Raw genomic sequence first — 21,510 nt, forward strand, 5'->3', positions numbered from 1 at the left:
CTAGTTTTAGAAAATACACTTTTCCCAAAAGGCTTCCACAATTTTGGCCACTACTGTATATTATGGTTAGATTGGGTTGGTTTGATTATCAGATATTTGTTTATATCATGTAGTATTCTTGTTAAATAAGAATGGAAAATCTTATAAATATTTGTAGACCTATTATGTAAGGGGAGGACAACTTATCAGGTTTTTTATTTATTTTCTTTTCAGCATCCACTCCGGGTGGATTTTTTTGTATGTTTAATGTTAGATATTTGGGTCATCTTTTTTCCTTTTTTTTTGTACACATTTTTTTCCCTTTTTTGTTGTTGTTATTAGTGTTGGATGTATGTTTTTCTGTTTTGCATTTTATTCTTGTTGATAAAACATAATAAATATATACAAAAATAATAAAGCCAGGCATGAATCTAAAAGAGAATAGAGTGCCCACAATTTTGCTATAATTGTTTTCTCAAAACAGGATGCTTAGCAGAGGTGGTATTTAGCCGGTTCGGAATGGTTCGCCCGAACCTGTAGCGGAAATCACGGATGGGCTTGCCCGCCCCCCCCCCCGGCTCTATGCCATCCTATTTAGGCATGTTTTTGAGGCGCAGAAGGCTGGGCGCATGTGTGGACAGGGCGCTTGAGAGCTAAGTGAGCGTGCGTGCATGCACACACACATACATTTGCAAACCGGTAGGAAAAGTAAGTGAATACCACCCCTGATGCTTGGGTATGGGAAAGATTCTTCCAGAAGGCAAGACAAGAAGCAATGGTTGGAAGGAAGGTTATAACAGCAGTTAATTTAAAATATATCATGTTTACAGCTTTGAATGACCCAAAGAATATATCCAGCCCTATCCGTGTTGCCCTTGTATATTACGTCTCTCAACCCCACCAGTTATGTTACTTCTGAAAGCAATCAAGCAGTGTCTGTATCTTATCACTAGATGGCAAAATTCCCCACAAAAGTACAAGATTTAGAGCAATGTTTCCCATCCCAAGTTTTTATCCTTTTATCCCTTTTTAAGATGTAGGGACATCAATTATCAGAATTCATCTGCCAGAGGGCTAGCTAGGGAATTCTGGGAACTGAAGTCAACACATCTTAAAGTTGCCAAAGTTTTGTAAACACAGAATTTCAGTAGGTTAATTTTGAGAGTCTCTCTCTGTCTCTTGCCAAACTTCACAAAGCATTGTATACTGAATTTTTACCTGGAGAAAGAAGTATTAGTTATAAATAAACCAGATATTTTGAAACAGAAGGAAGCTTCCATCACCTGGCACTGAGTATAATAGCTTCCAGATCCCCAGCAATGAGCAGCATAGATGGTCCATTATATCAGGAGCTCATCGGCTTGGGAAAAGCTGCATATAGAACTGTTATTTTTATCGTTGTGATTCTAAGCAGACTGTCTTTTCCCTTCAATCCCGAAACTGAATTAGCCTCCAAATTTTCCCAAATCCCATTAAACATTCACAAACATGATTGCATTTTTACAAGGGATGTATTAATGTCTGCTGCAGTGGGTACTGTACACAAGGCTGTGGGAACAAAATGTGAAGATTTAGACTGCAGAATTTCATATGCTGGGTCCATATGGCCATATGAATATATATACATAATCCATATGGCTCAACAGCGTAACTGTGAGAGGAATCTAAACGTCCCAGTGGACAGCCACTTAAGTATGAGACAGCAGTGTTCTACAACTGCCAAAAAAGCCAATGCAGTGCTAAGTTGCATCAAAGGAGGGACAGCATCAAATTCATGGGAAGCAGTAGTGGGATGCTGTCGAGTGCGTGCTTCACGCGTGTGCGCCTAAAGCGCTTGCGTACAGCACTGAAAAGGGAGCATTTAGAAGCTCAGCTGCTTACCTTCCAAGTCAGCAATGGTAAGTAGAACAGCGAGGGGGGAGGGCAGAAATCAGCTGTGCCGCACGATTGAGATGCGCTAGAAATCAGGAAATAAAGGACAGGATAAGGCGAGAGCAAGTGAGTGGGGTCAGCTGGTCGTCGGAGCTACCGGTTCACCCGAACTAGTCTGAACCGGCTGAATGCCACTTCTGATGGAAAGTGATAGTACCACTCTATGCTGCACTAGTGAGGCCACATTTGGAATACTGTGTCCAGTTCTGGTCAACACCATATAAAAAAGCTGAGATCCTAAAAAGTGTGCAAGGAAGAGCAACAAAGATGACAAAGCATCTGGAGACAAAAGCATATGATAAACAGTTAAGGCAGTGGTGGGATTCAAGTAATTTAACAACCAGTTCTTGTTGATTTCTTCCAACAACCAGTTTGCTCAGAAAGTTAACAACCGGTTCTCCCGAAGTGGTGCGAACTGGCTGAATCCCACCACTGAGTTAAGGGAACTTGGTATGTTTAGTCTAATAACAAGAAGGCTTAGTGGAGACCTGATATCTTCCAATACTTAAAGGGCTGTTACCAGGAATACTGGCAGAACAAGAAGCAATGAATCCAAGTTGGAAATAAGGAGAAATTTCCTGACAGTGGGAACCAGTGGTGAGATCCTCCCGGTTTAACAACCGGTTCGGCGATCACGCGATTTGCGCATGCGCTTCACGAGTCTGTGCATCTGATGCATGCTATGGGCGCGTGCATGCCTGATGCACACTCTGCATGCATGCACAGTTTGAAGAAATCTTCACTTCCTGGTTTCTACAAAGGAGTAACACAGCTGATTCACGCAGCAATCTGCTCTACCACGTGAATCAGCTGAGAAGATAAAGGTAGGAAAATAGCGCAGGTATTTGGGGCAAACCGGTTCGCTCCCAGCTAATCATTGGAGCTACCGATTTGCCCAAACTGGTCTGAACCAGTAGAATCCCACCCCTGGTGGGAACAATTAATAAGTGGAATAGCTTGCCTCCCAGAGTAGGGGTGCTCCAGTGCTGGAGGTTTTCAAGAAAAGATTGGACAACCATTTGTCTAGGATGATATAAGGATTCTTGCCTTGGCCAGAAGATTGGACTCCAAGATCCCTTTCAGCCCTATGATTTTATGATTTCATGGACATACCCAGAAGTGATTCACCATTGTTTCCTCTGGAGTATCTTTTCAATGTTTCAGTCCAGCCTTACTGATTCTGGTCTAACTCACTTAGTGTTTCCAAGTTCAGTTAGACAAAACTAGATACCGCCATCTTCTATGAAAATCTGAATTAGATTTCCTAATTAAAAAAATGATCAAAGGAATTCATGTAGATATGCCACGTTCTAGAAACCTCCAGTCATCGTTGTCCCAAAGGTGCTTTTTCAAGAGGCAACTGGACTTTCTGGGTTTTCTTTGAAGACATTTCGCTTCTCATCTAAGAAGCTTCTTTAGCTCTAGTCAAAAGCTCCAGTCATTGGATATGTGTTGGGCAACTTGCTGAATCAGAGAAGAAACTGGAAAATAATGGTTTCAGTGCACTGACCAGTCTCCAATAACTTGCTCTACTGCACAATTTTTTTTCTTATACTGGCAGGAAATAATTTAAACCTGAGTTCCTGAGATGAGTCACTGTACTGGGTGGGATGTTCCAACTACAAGTAAATTTTCAGCCATTCTATATGTAATAATATTACCTTACATTTGAACATTTTTATAGCCTGAGTTTTATCACCAATACTCCGTATATATATATATATTACAGAATGGCTATTCAAGTTGATTTCTGGCTCATGCCAACTGAACTCAAAAAATCTCTCCCAGTATTCCATGTTATATGCACATGCATATACATAAGGCACAGCCAGATGACTTTGACTCTGGATAATCCACCAGGCCTTCAGTTGGCAGGAAACTATGTCACGGTAAAATGATGTGCTGTCCCCAATGTGTTAGATCCTCCCCGCACCAGAGGTGGTATTTGCTGGTTCTCCGAACTACTCAAAATTTCCACTACTGGTTCTCCAGAACTGGTCAGAACCTGCTGGAACCCACCTCTGCTTTGGATCATCTTTAGTTTTGGATGTGGTTGCACAACCCCAGACCAGGGGTGGGTTCTAAATTTTTTTACTACCGGTTCTGTGGGTGTGGCTTATTTTGTGAGTGTGGCTTGGTGGTGGGGGTAATGTGACTGGGTGGGCATGGCCAACTTTTTTGTTTTTTTACTTTTAAAAGCATTTTTTCTACAACCTTAAGAGGTTGCAGAAAAAAATGCTTTTAAAAGCCTCTGATGATCAGGCAACTCAGCTAGGATCGCCAGAGGCTTTTAAAGGCATTTTTTCCCCTACAACCTCTTTGGCCGAAGAGGTTGTAGAAAAAATGCTCTTAAAAGCCTCTGACGATCCCAGCTGAGCCACGTGATCATCAGAGGCATTTTTTTTTAACTTTTAAAAGCATTTTTTCGGCCGAAGAGGTTGTAGAAAAAATGCTTTTAAAAGTAAAAAAAAAAAAAAGCCTCTGATGAGGTGGGTGGGGTAAGCGAGTGGCAACCGGGCTGGGGACCAGTTCGGGGGCATGGCCACCCAATGTTATTACCGGTTCTCCGAACTACTACAAATTTTTATTACCGGTTCTTGAGAACCGGTGCGAACCTGGAGCAACCCACCACTGCCCCAGACGGACCCCAGACAGCACAATCTGGGGTGCCTGGTCCTTTTGGTCTACCAACACTGTACCCATCACCATTATAATTAAGGCTATCCACTTGATTGCTACACTTCTGTTTCTTTACCTTTCTCAAGATATTGTAGCTCTTCTAAGAGACCTACAGTAGTGTCGGAATAGGACTTTGTATACCAAATATAAAACTTGTACTGACTCCATAGGTATCCAATGCAGTTCTTTCAGAACAAGTCAGGTCCTCCATTCTTATGACCCAATAGACCTCCCTTAGCCATTCTCTCCCTAATATATTGTATTTTAAACCAAACATTCTTACCTAAATCAGGTTGGGAACACTAGATGAAGGAAATTGCAGTTGAATGTAGGAATACCTGATACCATCTTTTGTCAATGAACGAGTATGTATTACTAGTTAACTTGACATGTATTTTCAGTTCAGTTCAGTTCAGTTTACCCATTGGTGGATTTCTAGCGGCAGCGGTAGGAGGCTCCGCCCACCTGCCCGACATCATCACGGATGCTCTGCGCATCACTATTCCAAACCGGTAGCGAAGGTAAGTGAAACCCACTACTGAGTTCACCTCAGGATCGTAATCATGCTATTTTGCATGCAACGCATTAGCTACCTTTAGGGAACTTCCGCTTGTCATTCTCATTGTGATACAGAGTTCGGGAACGGTTTGAGAATATAAATAAAAATTAACTACGTGATAAATGAGTATCATATAAGCCATAATAGTGTAAATAACGTTGCTGTTAATTGGTTTCTGAAATTTGGGACAGGTAGCCCAAGTCATAACTATGCCACACATTTCTCACCACCTAGTATTTTTTTTTAATTAAATTTAAATATTTGTATATAGAGGGCGAGTTATTAAAATCCAGTTAGCGGAAGTGCTATTTAATTTTGAATTATTTCTTTGTAAGAGTTCAAATGGTGGAAAGAAACAGAATTGAAAATAATGACAGTAATTAAGACAAGTGTAAACAATTAATACACCATACTCAAATTTTATATGCATAGCATGTAATGTTAACTGCAAGCAAATGTAACAGTGTAAGGTCTGTGGATTTAAGAAATCTCTCCCCAAAATTTCCTCTTCTTATAAGACTATCATTTCAATATGGTTTTCATCTCACTGTTATTGATAATCTTAGTGAACGAAGTGCCCAAACTCTTGTTAAGGGCAAAACAGAATGGTTTGAGAAATACAAAGCTGTTATTCCCAATAAATAAGGAACACTAAATTCAGAGTTCCCGTAAGGTCAAGCACAATTCGTTTCCTTGGCTATCCCACAATTTCCTTAAATCCTCTCAAAATTTGTGGGGGCTGCAGTGGAGACCAGAGAACAGGAATGATATCAGGACACCCAATGTATGATAAAGAGGTAAGGTACTCTTCCCCTCTGCATTCCTCATTACATTCATCATCTACTAAGCACGCTAATGTACTTAATGGACTTGAGATGTAATTACAGCTTAAGTGATTCATTGAATGGAACTGTAAAATCAATTTAAGGATTGATTTTAATGATTCAGGGTAGAAGATAAATTAAATTTCAAACACAGGACAATCGTAATACTATGCTCTCTATCCAGGGGTGGGCTGCTGGGGGTTCGCAGAGGTTCAGGAGATTCTGTGCACAGGTGCCCCCCACAGATGCGCCCCGGCCTGTTTTGGCTTCCAGGTTGGTACAGGAGGCTTTTCAGGCCCAAATCGGGGTGCGGGGGGGGGATCACAATCTCCACAGTTTCTCTCCCCCACCCCATGTGCCCAGGCTTTCTCCTCCATTTCTGCCATGGGCAGGCACCTGCGGAGGGTGGAACCTGTGAAGATCGGGGAAGGCCCCGCCCCTGTGCATGCATGGCAGGGACCCAAAGACCAACTGTCCGGCAGGAGCTGCACGCACATGCACGGGTGGAGCTGGGCTGGGTGACGGCTGGCGTGCCCGCAGAGATGGCTCTGTGTGCCACCTGTGGCACACGTGCCATAGGTTTGTCATCACGGCCCTATATCATCTTGGGCAAATGGCTATCCAGTCTCCTCTTAAAAACCTCTAGTTATGGAGCACCCACAACTTCCGGAGATAAGCCATTCTACTGATTAATTGTTCTGTCACGAAATTTCTCCTTAGTTCAAGGTTGGCTCTCTCTTTAAAGATCTCCCACGTATTACTTCATGTCCTACTTTCAGGTGCTTTAGAGAATAGGTTGAGACACTGTGACAGACACTCAAGTAGTAGAAGACAAGTGGTGGGATCCTACTGGCTTAACAACCAGTTCGGTGATCATGCACTTCGCGCAAGCATGTGCACTTCACACATGCCAGTGTCAGACACGCGCTATGCGCGCATGTACAATTGAGCAAAAAATCACCTTCCGCGTTAGTGCTAGGGAATTAAAACAGCTGAGGCATGGCAATCCGCTCTGCCGTGCTAATCAGCTGCGAAGATATACATAACTATACATAAGCGCAGGGGCAGGTGGGCGGGGTCAGCTGATCATTGGAGCGAACCAGTTCTGATCATCGGAGCTACCAGTTTGCCAGAACCGGTCCGAACCGGTAGAATCCCACCCCTGTAGAAGACTGCTATCATATCACCCCTACTCCTTCTCTTTGTTATAACTAGACATACCTAGTTCCCTCAATTGTTCATTGCAGGGTTTAGCCTCTAGATCTGTTATCATTTTTACGGATCATCTCTGCACTTTTTCTAGGGTCTCAACATCTATTTTGTATCATAGTGACCAGAACTAGACAGAGTATTCTAAGTGTGGGATCACCAATGCGGTATAAAGCAGTTCATGTGATTTTGAAACTATCCTTCTGTTAATGCAATGTAGGATTACATTAGCTTTTTGATAACTGCAGCATATTGCTGTCTCATATTTAAGTGGCGGTGGTCTATTTAGGACATCTAAATCCCTCTCACTGTTCCTACTGTTGAGCCTTGCAAGTATCACCTATTCTATAGCAGTGGTGGGTTGCCCCCGGTTCGGACCGGTTCGCAAGAACTGGTAGTAAAACCAGCAGGAGGCCTCGCCCACCATGCCAGATGTCATCATTGGTGATCTGCGCATGCGCAGAAGTGCAAACCGATAGTAAATAAGTAGAACCCACCCCTGTTCTATACCTGTGCATTTGATTTTTCTTGCCTATGTGTAGGACCTTATTTTTCTCTCCAATGATCCCCAGATCATTAATGAAAATATTGAAGAGTACTGGGCACAAGACTGAACTTTGAGGTACCCCACTGCATGCTTCATCCATGTAGATGTAGTTCCATTAAGGATAATGTGCTAAATGAAGTTGGTTAGCCAACTGCAAATCCATCTGGTGGTGGTATCATTGTTCTGTCTTGCCAAGATGTAGATTGTCGTCTACTTCGTCAAATGCCTTACTGAAGTCTAAGTAAACTATGAAGTCTAAGTAAACTATGTCCACAGCATTTCCACTTATCCACTCATTTAGTCACTTTATTAAATAAGGCAATAAGGTTTGTCTGGCATGATCTGTTTTTGATAAACCTATGCTGGCTTCTAGTAACTGCCTTGTTTGTTTCTAGGTGCTGATAACTGTGCTGCTTGATCATCTTTTCCAGGATTTTCCCAGTTTTTGGTGTCTGCATCATTGTAGTTGATTGTAGTAGATTGTTTCCACAATCCACTTTGGGGGTCCTTGGTGCTCTGAGTTTGGCAGTTTTATCACAGACACTTCATACCAAACTAGTTTACCAAATTACCACCAAGCTCAGAGAGCACCAAGGACCACACAGTTCAACCCCAAGCTATAAATAATCCTCTTCTACTGGTGGATCCATTTTCCATCCTTTGCGTAGATTGGAACCACACCAGTTCTTTACCAGTCTTCTGATATCTCCCTGGTGCTCCAGGAGCTTTGAAAGATTTCGTTCATTGGTTCTGAGATCACGTCTGCCAGTTCTTTCAGAACCCTGGAATGTAATCCATCTGGTCTGGCAATTTGAACATGTTTAGAGTGGGATAGGTGTTCTCTTAACATTTCCTTGCCTGTTTTGATTGGCATTCCTGTTCTGTCTCCTACAGTGCTGCTTTTGATAGGTTGGACAATTTTTTGTGTGAGGACAGACTCATAGAATAAATTAAGTAATTTCTGCCCACTATCCATCACCTCCTTGCCATCTTTTCCCTTTAGTTGACCAATCGTTTCTTTGACTTGATTCCTTGATCTGGTTGTTAGCACTCTCTGAGAACTGTTGAGGCCATTTGGGGGGGTTTATCTGTGCCCAGAGGGTCACCTGAATCAGGGTGAAATTTTGGATAGAGAGGACCACTGGTTTGAAAGAGGGCAGTGGTGAAATCCAAATTTTTTTATTACCGGTTCTGTGGGCATGACTTGGTGGGCGTGGTGTGGCTTGGTGGGCATGGCAGGGGAAGGATATTGCAAAATCCCTATTCCCACCCCACTCCAGGGGAAGGATACTGCCAAATCCCCATTCCCTCCCCACTCCTGGGGGAAGGATATTGCAAAATCTCCATTCCCACCCCACTCTGGGGCCAGCCAGAGGTGGTATTTGCCAGTTCTCCGAGCTGCTCAAAATTTCTGCTACCGGTTCTCCAGAACCTGTCAGAACCTGCTGGATTTCACCCCTGAAAGAGGGGTAAAAGAATCCATCTACTGTATGTTAGAATTGAACACCCCTCCCTCAAGTGGTGGTGGTGGGGGGAATAAGACACCAATCTCCAGTTTACAATGCAGTCCTTGCAGCCGTTCCAAGAAGATTCCACAACCAATTGCACCCTGATTCAGGTGACCATCAGGGTATAGATAAACCCCCAAGTGGCCTCAACAGTTCTCAGACTGCTAACAACCAGATAATTGCAAAGAAATATAATCCTTCCACCCCCCCCCACCACCATCCTCTCAGAACCCATCCTTCTGCCTACCCACTATCCAGTCTCATCTGTCAGTACCTATCTTTCCATCCCACTGCCATCAGAACTGATGAAGCTTCTTGGATGAGAAGTGAAACATTTTCTTCTTCCTCGAGAAAAAAACAGTCCAGTTGCTTTTTGAAGAAAAAAAGCATCTTTGAGACAAGAGACTCCAGAGGAAGCCAATATGGTTAGCAAGTGGTTAGAATGCAGTATTGCAGGCTAATTCTGCTGACTCCCAGGGGTTCGATCCTCACTGGCTCAAGGTTGACTCAGCCTTCCATCCTTCCAAGGTCAGTAAAATAAGGTCCCAAATTGTTGGGGGGAATATGCTGATTCTGTAAACCGAGAGGGTTGTAAAGTACTGTGAAGTGGTATATAAGTCTAAGTCAGTGGTGGGTTTCATTTTTTTTTTTTACTACCGGTATTGTGGGTGTGGCTTGGTGGGCATCGCATGGCTTGGTGGGTGTGGCTTGGTGGGCATGGCAGGGAAAGGATACTGTAAAATCTCCATTTCCATCCCACTCCAAGGGAAAGTTACTGTAAAATCCCCATTTCCTCCCAATCAGCTGGGACTTGGGAGGCAGAGAATAGATGGGGGCGGGGCCAGTCAAAATTTCCGCTACCAGTTCTCCAGAATTGGTCTGAAACCCACCTCTGGTCTAAGTGCTATTGCTATTAGATATATTTCTTCTTCTTGCTCTGTTTAACACATTTCCCTATACACACACCTTTTGCATTATCTCACCTAAGTCCTTCTATTTTTTTCTTTTGCAGAGATTTTTGGCCAAATTTTGGCCAAATTTTGAACAATTAAAAGTAAAGGTAAAGGTTCCCCTCGCACATATGTACTAGTTGTTCCCAACTCTAGGGGGCGGTGCTCATCTCCATTTCAAAGCCGAAGAGCCAGCGCTGTCCAAAGACATCTCCGTTGTCATGTGATTGGCATATCTAAGCCAAAGGTGCACAGAACGCTGTTACCTTCCCATCAAAGGTGGTCCCTAATTTTCTACTTGCATTTTTTACAAGCTTTTGAACTGCTAGGTTGGCAGAAGCTGGGACAAGTAAAGGGAGCTCACCCCATTACGCGGCACTAGGGATTCGAACCGCTGAACTGCTGACCTTTCGATCGACAAGCTCAGCATCTTAGCCACTGAGCCACCGCATCCCTTTCTTTGTCCCTAACAATTAATTGTCCCTAACAATTAAGGTTAGATAAAAGTCCACCATAAGATCCCAAAGCTGTAGAACATAGTTTCTCAACCATGGCAACTTTAAGAGGCATGAACTCCCAGAATTCCTCAGTCCATGTCCAATTCCAGTCTAAAGTTAACTAAGGTTCAGAAATATTGCTGTAGACTACTCTACAGACAGTAAACCCATGGAAAAAGTCACTGTTGGCCCCTGCCTGGTGTTGCCAAGAAGACATCTACGTGTCTACTGAGTCCCCGGGATTTGAGTTCCATTTGAGAAAGATTTTGACTTCTTTGCGACATTAGAATAGAATAGGATAGGATAGGATAGGATAGGATAGGATAGGATAGGATAGGATAGAATAGAATTCTTTATTGGCCAAGTGTTTTTGGACACACAAGGAATTTGTCTTGGTGCATACGCTCTCTGAGTACATAAAAGAAAAAATACATTCGTCAAAAATCATAAGGTACAACACTTAATGATAGTCATAGGGAAACAGTCAATATAAGTGGGAGAAGATGGGTGACAGGAACGATGAGAAGATCGTTCCTATCACCCATCATACTTACTAAATCTGCATAGTAATGCAGACTTAGTAACTAGTTTGACAATGTTGAGGGAATTATTTGTTTAGCAGGATATAGTTTAGGATATAGTAACATCAGCTGGGATCATCCCAATAGAGTAACTCTGAAAATTGTCCTTGTTAAGAAGTTTCAGTACCATTAGACAAGTCCTTGGCCAAATCTCTGTTCAGAAAATCATTGAATCTGCCTCTTTATCTGTGCCAAACTTTTTTTTAAAAAAAAAAACTTTGATCATGCTGGCTCAGTAGTTGAAAGGGACAGATCCTCCAGTTGGGGAGCCCTGTTTTGGGAAGGGGGTTGAATTAAATGACCTTCAAGATCCTTTTCTTCCCATGACTTTCGAATGCAGGGAAACAGGAAATTAGGCAACCAAAACTTCAGCATATCATGGAAACGGTGGATCGAAAACTCTGAGGCTTGAAGTTCCTTAAAGTGCCATTTTATTAGAGATGTCATACTGGCACATCTGCGAAAACCCGAATCTGAAAGCTTCCAGGTTTTCTTTACCCAAAAGAAAAGTTCAAGTCCTTGCCCAGCACCCACATGACCATCACATGGTCCAATCAAAGCACCGTCCCGACTGGAGATGCCTCCCAATTCCAGCCCTCCAGGTGCAAGGCAAGATGTCCTTGACTCTCTGAGAAAAGAATGTTATTATCAGGGGTGAAATACTACCGGTTCAGACCAGTTCAGCCAAACCCCTAGAGGTGGCGGCAGGTGGTTTGGAGAACCGGTAGCGGCGGCCGCCTGAGGTTCCGCCCACCCACCCACCTAGACGTCATTACTTCCTGATTTTAACCAGGAAGTAACCTGTTTTTGACCCTCTGCGCATGTGCAGAAGGCTTTGCGTATGCGCAGAGGGTCCAAGCGCACACGTGATGCGCGCAGACCGTGCACTTCCAAACCGGTAGGGAAGGTAAGTAGATTTCACCCCTGGTTATTATGACTATATATCACCCATGTTCCATACAATCCCCCCTCCTATTGTGGCTCCATTGCCTGAGCCTGGGCTATTGACAGATACAGACTCTGAGAGTGAGGAAGAGGAGTTGGCAAGGCCTCCCTCTCCCGGACCCTCCTCTCTGGCAATGCCTCCGGAGGACACCGAAGGCCAAAAGATAGTCTCAGAGCCAAGCACGTCCCCGCAGCCACAGGTGGACAGCGACAAAGGAGATAAGTGCTGGCTGGACCCTCGCCAGAGGCGCAGGGAGAAGCGTGCGCAGCAGAGGGGAAGGCGTGCCAGAGATTAGCTGAGTTACTGGACCACACCCCACAGGGTATAAATGTGGGTGTGGTGGCCAGTTCAGTTTGTGATGAGCAAAAACTAGAAATAATCCATGATCTCTGCGTTACTGGACTTTGCCTGCTTTATCGGACTGCATTTGGATTAATCCTTGTATTGTTGAAAACTCTGCCTGTTTTATCGGAATGCTGGCAGTCTAATCTTTGTTTTGTGTGAGTAAAGTCTGAATTGGCAGCTAGCCACTGGGTTGCTGCCAGCTTTATTTTCAAAGAATTTTGTCGTTTGGCTTATTAACTCCGGGCTGTCTGTGGGGGTGCGTGAGTAGAACGGGGACAGAACACCTCCCAGTTTCCCACTGTAGTAAATGTGGCAGGCCAGAAGGCCCAATGCAAAAGATGGCTTCCAAGCCTGACAGTTGTCTCATTACATAGGAATTTGGAGTTGATTTGGGAAGGCGGGAAAGAGATGGGAAGGAAGGGGCAGCCAATGAGGGCCTAGGGAAGCGAGTGCACAGTGTTGGGAAGCAACTCAAAGTAACCCCGCCCACTTGTAGTTTGTTGAGTAGAAGATGGGAGAGCGAGAGGAGTATAATCAGTTTCTATCATTTATAGAACTCTTAGTGTCTACCTGCTGGCCTCACCTACCTCATAGGACTGGCACCTGTTCCTTATAAGAAGGCTGGGGAGAAGATGACATTGAGGGGTACAATGGGCAGTCAACTCCAGAAGGAAAGAACCAAGCTGGAGGGAAATGCCAAGAGAGACGGGAAAGTGCCCCTTTCTTGGGCTTCCCAAACACGTGTAAAACAGATTGCTGGATGGCTTTAAGAATAAGGGGATCAGTGGGTGGGTGGGAAGCTACTTTTATACCAGCGCAGTTAAGAGTAATTCAAATCTCGCTGAAAGTCTGTAGAGATTCTCAGTGATCCAGGTCATGGTTGTCTCAAAAGGTGCTTTTTCAGGACTTTCTTGTTTTTTTCTTTTGAAGACGTTTCGCTTTTCATCCAAGAAGCTTCTTCAGTTCTGAGGAAGCTTCTTGGATGAGAAGCGAAACGTCTTCAAAGAAAACAACAAGAAATTCCAGTTGCCTCCTGAAAAAAAGCATCTTTGGGACATTAAATCTCACTGGTTTATGAATTGGGGACAATACAGGGGTAAAATCCAGCAGGTTCTGACAGGTTCTGGAGAACCGGTAGCGGAAATTTTAAATAGTTCGGAGAAGCGGCAAATACCACTTCTGGCCGGCCCCAAAGTCGGGAGAGAATGGGGATTTTGCAGTATCCTTCCCCTGGAGTGGGGTGGGAATGGTGATTTTGTAGTATCTTCCCCTGCCACGCCCACCAAGCCATGCCCAACAAGCCACACCATGCCCACCAAGCTACGCCCACAGAACTGGTAGTAAAAAAAAATTGGATTTCACCACTGGGACAAATTAAGAGCACAGTTGTGGGAACAGGGGACACAAGGCTTGATGAAGATTAAGTGGTCTGAGTGGTGGCGTTTTTTCACCCAACTTCTTCCTCACATGCATCAAAAGCTGGGATGCTTTCTGGTGTCCTGCCTAGCCAAGGTAGAAGTAGGCAGTGAGCCATCTTCATCTATATGCACCAGGATGAAGGTTTACCCAGAAAATTATACAATGCAAAAAAGAGTGTTTTTGTCTCTTGGGGTCCCTCATGTACGTTCTGCAAAGATACCATTTGAGTTCCTATCAAAAAAAAAAGGAAAAACATGGAACATCTTTCCTTATCATCCCTCCATGCAGCTACGTTGGAAGCATTAGGAAATAGCCTTTGACCTTCTTTGGAGAAGCTTCTTTCCAGGTAGAGAGCAGGGCTACCACATCAGCAAAAGTTTGCTGCTGCTGTTGTTGTTAGTTGCGAAGTTGTGTCCGACCCATCACGACCCCATGGAGACAACCTTCCTCCAGGCCTTCCTGTCCTCTACCATCCTCTGGAGTCCATTTAAGCTCACACTGACTGCTTCAGTGACTCCATCCAGCCACTTCGTTCTCTGTCATCCCCTTCTTCTTTTGCCCTCAATCGTTCCCAGCATTAGGCTCTTCTCCAGTGAGTCCTTCCTTCTCATTAGGTGGCCAAAGTATTTGAGTTTCCTCTTCAGGATCTGGCCTTCTAAAGAGCAGTCAGGGTTGATCTCCTCTAGGACTGACCGGTTTTTTCGCCTTGTAGTCCAAGGGACTCGCAGGAGTCTTCTCCAGCACCAGAGTTCAAAGCAGTGGTGGGTTTCAAAATTTTTTACTACCAGTTTTGTGGGCGTGGCTTGGTGGGCATGGCATGGTTTGGTGGGCATGGTTTGGTGGGCGTGGCAGGGGAAGGATACTGTAAAATCTCCATTCCCTCCCCACTGCAGGGGAAGGTTACTGCAAAATCCCCATTTCCTCCCGAGGGACTCAGGAGGCAGAGAATCAGTGGTGGGATTCAAGTACTTTAACAACCGGTTCTCTGCCCTAATGATTTCTTCCAACAACCAGTTTACCAAACTGCTCAGAAAGTTAACAACCGGTTCTCCCGAAGTGGTGCGAACTGGCTGAATCCCACCACTGCAGAGAATGGATGGGGGTGGGGCCAGTCAGAGGTGGCATTTACCGGTTCTCCGAACTACTCAACATTTCCACTACCGGTTCTCCAGAACTGGTCAGAACCTGCTGAAACCCACCTCTGGTTCAAAGGCCTCAATTCTTTGACGCTCAGCCTTCCTTAGAGTCAATCTTACCTCTCACGGACTACACAGACATATCCTTGCAACTTTCTTATCCATGCTGTGGATGGATAACATCTGTGGAAACATCTCCCAGGATGTTTCTCAAAAACACTGAGCAGATCTCCTGGTGGCCTCCTATCCAATGCTATTCAGGCTTTTGCTTTTCAGCTAAGCTCTGTGAATGCCTTCCTCTCTTAAAAATCAGCCAGGATTTTTTTTTTTTTTAATTTGATTTATATGCCGCCCTTCTCCGGAGACTCAGGGCGGCTTACAATGCGCTAAGCAACAGCCTTCATACTTTTTGTATATATTTATACAAAGTCAGCTTATTGCCCCCACAATCTGGGGTCAATCCTCATTTCACCTACCTTTGAAAGGATGGAAGGCTGAGTCAACCTTGAGCCTGGTGAGATTTGAACTCGCAGTAATTGCAGGCAGCAGATGTTAATAACAGTGCTTTAGTCTGCTGCGCCACCAGGATTTTTTTTTTAAATTTGATTTATATGCCGCCCTTCTCTGGAGACTCAGGGCGGCTTACAATGCATTAAGCAATAGCCTTCATACTTTTTGTATATATTTATACAAAGTCAGCTTATTGCCCCCACAATCTGGGGTCAATCCTCATTTCACCTACCTTTGAAAGGATGGAAGGCTGAGTCAACCTTGAGCCTGGTGAGATTTGAACTTGCAGTAATTGCAGGCAGCAGATGTTAATAACAGTGCTTTAGTCTGCTGCGCCACCAGGATTCTTGCCCAGGTTCCCAAGAAGGTTTTTTGCCTTCGCTTAGTGGGCTTCCCACAGGCCGGGGATCTCCAGATGGTCTCCTGCCCAAGTGCTAACGGAGCCTCAACCTGCTTAAATTTAAATTTCCTTGAGAGCAGTCCAAGCTTTTTCCGACCGGGAAAAGGCCAGGTGGTGCCCCGGTGTTCCACTCTCAGGGCTGCCGCCTCCCAGCCTTCCCCGGGCCCGCCCGACATGAGGGGAAGAGTTGGGGAGGAGATGGGGAGGGAGGGAGGGAGGGGGGGGGCGCGCCGGTCGCCTGGGCCCAGAGGAGGGGAGGGGAGGGGGGGGCGAAGGCGGGGAATGAATGGGGAGGGAAAAGCCGGCGCCGGGCTGGCAGAGATGGTTGCTTGCCGCTCGGAAGAAGCGGAGGAGAGGCGGTGAAGCTGGCTGGGAGAGGCGAGGGTGAGTTGGGCGCACCGGCCGGGGGGTCCCAGGAGAAGAAGAAGAAGCAGCAGCAGCTGCACACAAAGCCCGGACGAGGAGGGCAAGGCAGGGCAGGGCAGGGCAGGGCAGGGCCCGCGGGATGGAGCGGTGGGGTGTGTGTGGGAAGGAGGCAGGCAGGGCAGCCGGAGCCCTGCAACGGGAGGCGAAGAAGCCCCCCCCCACCCCAAAGACCGCGCTCCATCACCAGGATTCTGCGGAGGACGATTCCCTGAGGAGGAGGAGGAGGTAGAGGAGGGCTGGCATCGTCCCTCCGCCTCTCCTGCTGCCGCCGCCGCAGCCGCCGACCTCGCGCGGCGGTCCTTGGGGGCGCTGCGGAAGCCGTGCCCCCCCCCCCGCACCCCACTTGCCAAAGCGCCCTTCCCGGCTCTGCAGCTGCTGAGGGGGACCGCGCCGCCCGCTTCTATCCTTCACCCCCCCCCCCACTTCCAGTTAGCTTGCTTGAAGCTCCGAAAAGGCGGGAGGGTCGCGAGGGGAGTGGGTGGGTGGGTGTGGGGTGTGTGTGGGTCTCCCCTGACGGGAAGGGCTGACGGCTCTTTCGCGGAAAGTTACTTTCTTGGCGGATTCTTGACCCGAGTGGGTGGGTGAGTGGGTGCGTGGGTGGATGGGCCTCTTGGGTGGGTCGAGGCGGTGAGCCTCCCTTCCCCTTTGCCGTGTTTTCGGTTGAGATTGGGTCTGTCTGTCTGTCTGTCTGTCTGTCTGTCCTCCGGGGCTGGAGGATCAAGAGCTTCCACGGCCCCGCGAGACGCGAGGACACTCAAAAATACTTTTAAAAAAAAAAAATTGAGGGGGGGGGAAACGGACACTTAGCGCTCCCCTTTCGACCTCTTCCACCTCTCCTTCCCGCCCGCCCGCATGTGTGTGTGTGTGGTGTGTGTGTCCGCGAGCGCGCGTGGGTGGGTGGGAGGACACGCGGAGACTGGACACGCTGCACACCTGCGCTAGAAACCTGGGCCGTCGTCGGCGTTAGGGATGCTGCTCGGGTAGCCCGAGATGCTTTTGGATGAAAGAGGCCGGGGGCGACCGGTTGGGACCCCCACCTGGGATGTTGTGGACGCCGAGCCCGTTGCGTGTCGAGTCGCTTAGCAAGATTTTTCTCTTCGGGGTTCCGGCGTTCCCAAATCGTGGGAATTCTTCCTTTGCCCCTGCTGTCCGGCTCTCACCTGTGGGGGATGGTTGCGGTCGACGTGGCTGTGTTTCTCGGGGCTGAAATGATTGTGGGGATGGTTGGGGATGATGGGACAGGATGTCTTGCCTTTCCCGATAATGCCAGCAAAACCCACACCTGAAATCGGGCTACAAGAAAGGAAGGAAAGAAGGAAGGAAGGAAAAGGAAGGAAGGAAGAAAGAAAGAAGGAAGGAAGGAAGGAAAAAGAAAGGAAGGAAGGAAGAGAAAGAAAAAGAAAGAAAGAAAGAAAGAAAGAAAGAAAGAAAGAAAGAAAGAAGAAAGGGGGGATCAACTGAGAAGCCCCCCAAACCTGGTCTCTCTTTGAGGCATCCTGCGTCTCTTTCCTACCAGAAAGGCATGGATTTCCCTATATCCTTTGAAAGGCCGCTCAAGTTTAATTTAACGAAGCCAGAGATTAATTAACCTCTGATGGAAACAGGTGCCTCTCTCTTTCTCCCGAAAGACTTGACGCCTATATAGACATATCAGGATCACCTTTGGAAAGGGGTTTTTCCCAAAAGCCCAATCAAGATGGTTGAGTAGGTTTTAAATATCTATCTATCTATCTATCTATCTATCTATCTATCTATCTATCTATCTATCTATCTATCTAAGGATCTGCATATGGGAGCTGCAAGAGTCAGAGGAAATTTCTAGGTAACGTACAATTTTAATAATTTGCAGTTGCGTAGGAGGCCTATCATGGAATCTGGAAGGGTGATATATATAGGCGATCAGTATTTTGGAGGGCTTTGTGCCTGTAGGAGTTGTATACGGATGCACTTTTTCAATGCTTCAGCTTTCTTACTATATGTAGTGCCTTATGTGAGGCATAGTAAAATTACAGTGTACTCTGAGGCTGCACCATAATTTAGCCACAGAGATAAACCATTACATCTTTTCTGCTGGGTGTTTTGAAAAATGAAAATGAACCTTAAAATTTCCTGGATGGATGTACGGGTTAATGTATTGAATAAGTTACGTGCATGGGCTGTTTCTCTGAAACTGTAAGAAGTCCAGTATCTGTTGAGAAAGTCCATAAAATACGTTAAAATTTCTGTTTACAGTGTCCCTGAGAGATATTCTCAAAATGTTGCTACAGCTATTCTGAGGTAGCTTTTTATTCTTTAAGAATTCATAGCTATGAAGGGAGCCTCGTTTTTTATATCTATAGATGAAGTCTTTCTGTTCATGGGAGATTTTATTGGTAAGATAGCAGTTTCACTGCGTTAATGCCACTTCTGTTTATTTCTATTCAGAAGGAATAAACACCACTGAAGTTCATTGGAACTTATTTCCAGTAATATTACCTAAAATTGCAGTCACCTTAGATCAAAACTTTTTACTTAATTAGCCCCAATAAATTTAGCAGAATTTAAATTCTAAATGGACCTAGAGAATTGCATTGTAAACATCTATATGTTAAATATACAAAGAACTTATTGTATATTTTTTATAAGGACTCTGTCAATTCTCTCTCGATTCTCCAATGAATGATCAGAATGGAAAGCTATCCCATAATTAAAAAAAAATAGCTGCATAACATATAGAAATTACTTTTTTATTCTTCCTAACTCATAGAATAACTTTTTATTCAATATATTTTTCAGTTCGAGTTTCACTGTTTAATGTACTTTGGCTTATTCATCTCAGGCAATCTCTCACAGAGGAAACGAGCAGATATTATGGAACGTTATTAGAAACAATACTTACTTTATAATCAAATTCATCATTATATATTTCTGACTTGTAGATGGTGAATTTTCAGGGCCAGAACCTATTTTGATTAAGAACCTGTTTTGGTTTTTTGTGGACAGATTCACATCTTTTAAACCAAGATAAAGAAAATGTAGGATTGGCTTCTGTCAGTATTTTACTTTTGCTAAATCATATGTTGATATCATGTAATAGAAGGCCAAATTGATATAGGAGATAGTTTTAAGGTTAAAGACGATAAGTCTTTGCTTAAATATTTCTATATATTTTCTATATATCTCTGGACAAATTAGATACGATCCATACATCATAAAGTACAATCTGTAGGTCAAAATTTTGAAATAATAGGTTCTCAAAATCTGAAAACATAGTTTATAGATTAGATTCTTATATTAATTGGGTCTGCTTGAATGCCTCTGCATTTCTATTAAACTACAATTATATTTCAGCATTAAAAAAATCTAGAACCTTTTCATTCTTTGTTCACCTAAGAGGGAGTAAGGAAAAAATCTGTACGATTTGTGGCACTGCCCTTGGCCCTTTGAAACTAGTTAATGTTAGTAGGTAGATTTAGAACTCTTTTTATAAGGAGGAACAGATTCATGGTTGCCTTTTCATTTACATTTCAAAAGTACAATAATGAACTAACTGAAACCTAGGTTGGTAGAATTCAAGGGAACAAAATAGTCAGCAGAAGCGTGAAGTCTGATGGAATGATAGTGTTTAAACGAGTAAAATTAGGTGTCACAGTAAGAGAGGAGACTGAGAAATTTCTCAGTCTCCTCTCATACTGTGGCACCTAATTTTAATCATATAATCACAATCATTTCATCAGACTTCAAGGCACAGGTCAATATTTGCTTTTGATCCCTCCTCGGTAAGGAAGTGTTTTACACATTGAAAGAAATCAATATCTAGTCATTATCATTAGACACAGGAGTACTGATATTATGCAGCAATAAATACTGTTGTGTCCAATATAAAAATCTCGTGCCCCAGAAATTTTCTTTTAAGCAGCTCAATTATAAAGCCAAAGAGAGCAAATAAAGCCTTTGCCTATTTATTTATTCTTCCTAAATTATGTTCATCCTCTTGAAACCTCCATTGCATATGGATCGAACATCTGGTGTCCCGAGTTGGCTTCTTTCACCAGGGTGCAGAATTTTATGATCCTAATTTCTTATGCTTATTTTTTTTTTAAAAAAGCATTAACATCTAATTAAATTACTTTGATGAAATTATACTTCTTTTTAATGAGATTTTTATAAATTGTGGAAAAGTTTGTAGCTTACACAAACACATTCAGGTAGAGATTCAACACATTTCTTCCTTTTCATTCTTGTAGGAGCCGTATTGTAGATAATTCCTCGGCCGGATAAATTCAGGCAATATATATTAAAATGTTACTGTTTGTCAAATACTTGCTACTGAATTACTTGTGCAATCTTATGTCTCTACAGTTTTATGCTGTTATACATAGAGAATTAACGAATGAAGGCAAATACACGTGTCCCAGGATAATGTTTCAGCATCCAATTTGGGCAGGTCACCATTCTGATGAGAGAGGATGGGCTCCAGCATAAGTCCAAAAGCTGGAAAGATTAAACCTCTTGTCCCAGTGACCGACCCAGATTGGATCCTGCAATTAAAACTGTGAAACAAAGACTATTCTCAAAACAGAGAGAGGCATAATGTGTACCTGATTTCATTTTAAAATGGTCATGCATTAAATTTTAACATTTCCTTTATTGGAAAGAACTATTAATGATTTAAAAATACAATTAAATCAAATTAGTGATGTCTTTTTCTGCAAAGTTTGCTGTTTACTTGGTTAAATCCTCACACATATGACAAGTTCTCAAAAGCAAGTTTTGTAGGGATCAGGGAAGATTTATCTAAGATAAACACATAAAAAAAGTAGAGCTTAAATAAGAAAACCCTATATTACTGTTGATATTAGCTTCTTAAAAAAAGAGCATGAATATTTTTGTTTTCTTTGTTTCAGGGCTGAGCTTGATGTGGTTTAGAATTTACTGTCAAATACCGCAACCCCAAATTATTTTGCTTTTCTTTTGCTACTATAGATTTTCAACACTGTCCTGTGGAATTCATGACTAAAAAACAAGATCAGTTCTTGCCACAGGTATAGTGGCTAGGACATTATTTATGCTATTAATGCCGT

General features: G+C 44.0%; 1 protein-coding gene across 5 annotated transcripts in view; it reads left to right on the forward strand.

Moving 5' to 3' along the window:
• Positions 1-16,253: 16,253 nt before the first annotated feature.
• MPPED1 (metallophosphoesterase domain containing 1) overlaps positions 16,254-21,510 on the forward strand; it is a 95,712-nt gene continuing 90,455 nt past the window's right edge. Inside the window, exon 1 of one of the 5 annotated variants that reach the window (XM_034442022.3) lies at positions 16,254-16,405. The gene's annotated coding sequence lies outside the window, so the exon portion shown is untranslated. Of the gene's footprint in view, positions 16,406-16,584; positions 16,673-17,885; positions 18,152-21,072; positions 21,472-21,510 lie in introns of those variants that run through there. The other 4 variants (XM_034442029.3, XM_034442028.3, XM_034442023.3 and 1 more) reach the window with 4 other exon arrangements.

Source organism: Pantherophis guttatus, chromosome 7 (assembly GCF_059756535.1).
Source record: "Pantherophis guttatus breed Tessera chromosome 7, ASM5975653v1, whole genome shotgun sequence".
Taxonomy (NCBI): domain Eukaryota; kingdom Metazoa; phylum Chordata; class Lepidosauria; order Squamata; family Colubridae; genus Pantherophis; species Pantherophis guttatus.